Genomic DNA, 2,032 nt, shown 5'->3' with positions numbered 1-2,032 from the left:
ATGTGAATAAGGACACATAATAGGACACTTTCCAAGATTGTTGTGAGGATGAAATGAGATCATCTTTTTGAAGTGTTTGTAAATGATAAGATGCTACATAAATGCTAGCTATTAATAATAATACCAAAAACTTATTATCAACAAATGCCAGTCATTTTTGGTAGAGTTTCTTAAACCAATGAAATAATAGGTCTATTCCAGAAGAAACATTTTTTTTAAAAATCCTGTAAGTCTTACTGAATATTGAATGAAAAGACAATCTTCAGTGATATCATTACTCATTCCTTTACTATGATATTATTATTATTACTTATTATTAACAAATGCCAGTTATTTTTGGTAGAGTTTCTTAAAGCAATGAAATGATAGATCTATTCTAGAAGGAACAATTTTTTTTTAATCCTATAGGTCTTATTGAATGTCCAATGAAAAGACAATCTCAAATCCCATCACTGGCAGAGGAGAGGGATGACAGGTCATTAACCCCAGGCAGAACTTTCTGTTATGACCCAGCTTCTTGGCTACGTCGATGTCACAGATTTCAGCTTTGTGGCTGCTGTCCTCTGCATCATTTTCAATCCCCTTTTTTGGAACTTGGTTGCAAGATGGGAGTTCAAAACATGCCAGCTGAGCTGGGCCTTTGGGTCTCCCTATCTTGCATATTGCTTTCTGGGCACAATCATCCTGCTGCTGAACTTCCTCAGGTCTCATTGCTTTACCCAGGCCATGTTGAGCCAGCTGAAGATGGAAGGGTTGAACTGCATAGGGGCCTACTATGTAGGCCTTGTCATCCTGGGAGTTGGCATCACCTTTGTGCTCTCCAACTTCTATGCCCTTGGATTCATTGGGATATATCTAGGTGATTACTTTGGAATCTTGAAGGAAGCGAGAGTGACAACATTTCCATTTAATGTCTTGGACAATCCTATGTACTAGGGGAGCACAGCCAACTACCTGGGATGGTCAATCATCAATGCCAGCCCTACAGGCCTCCTGCTGACAGTCATTGTGGCCCTCACCTAAACAGTTGCTATCATGTATGAAGAGCCTTTCACTGAGGAGATCTACCAGCAAAAATCTCCAAAGTCGAAGAAGAATAAATAAATGCTGACAGGATTTGTGTTGGAGAATGGGTGGTAGAAGGAGTCAGGCCAACTGCATTGCTGGAAGCCAAGCTCTGTTCCCTACGTCATGTGTAGGATAATTTCAAGTGAAATGCTTGGTGACCACTTGGGTACTCAATTCCAGCCCCTCCTTACCCCCCCCCCAGGGAGTTGGAGTGGTAACATAAGGTGCCTTTTGAAACTGCCTCCTGGGGAGTGGGGGGACAGTCCATCACTGGGTATGTGCCCTCACCCACCCACCCCCAACTTCCCAAATCAATAATAAAAAAGCCTAATTCATTAAAAAGAAAGAAAAGGGGGCTGCCAGGTGGCTCAGCGAGTAAGAGCACCAGCTCCAGTGTCAGGATGACCTGGGGATCAAATCTGGGCTCAGATACTTAGCACCACACCCAGAAATAACTGGCTGTGTAACCTTGAGCAAGTTACTTAACCCTGATTGCTTTAAAAAAAAAAAGAAAAAAGAAAAGAAAAGAATCTCCAATGATGAAATTCTGGGAGAGTTTCTTTGTTGTATGTGTGTAGGTCTGATAGGGGAATGAAAATCTTGAGGACTCATATGCCTAATAGGACATTTGTTCATTCCATTGCTCCACAAATGTTTGTGCATGTATAACTTAGAATAATGTCAACTGCCCATAAAAAAAAGGACAAAAGAAATGTTACAGGAACATTGTAACAACTTAAGATGTGATGAATAGGCTATCCCTCACTTTATAAAAATGAGAAGTCTAGTTCCCTTTCAATTCAGCACTATGCCTCCTTCCTTTGTCAAAGGACCTGGCTCATAGAAGGGCGAAATTTACAAAATTCAATTTTCATTTCCCCCTTTGTTTTCATTTTCTTTGCCCTAGCCCTGTTTTCTTTCTCTCATCTTCCTGTTGGTTGCCACAGTCTATATCCAATCACTT

At 40.7% G+C, this 2,032-nt stretch overlaps 1 pseudogene; it reads left to right on the top strand.

The window, feature by feature from the left end:
• The first annotated feature begins 492 nt into the window (after positions 1-492).
• Positions 493-1,104, top strand: LOC138153071 (phosphatidylethanolamine N-methyltransferase pseudogene; annotated as a pseudogene).
• Positions 1,105-2,032: the final 928 nt, after the last annotated feature.

Source organism: Petaurus breviceps, unplaced genomic scaffold (genome assembly GCF_028583685.1).
Source record: "Petaurus breviceps papuanus isolate PSGF00001 unplaced genomic scaffold, PetGlider_PUasm1.0 90977, whole genome shotgun sequence".
Lineage (NCBI taxonomy): Eukaryota > Metazoa > Chordata > Mammalia > Diprotodontia > Petauridae > Petaurus > Petaurus breviceps.
Note: the sequence above shows the minus strand (reverse complement) of the source record. Positions and strands in the feature narration are given on the sequence as shown.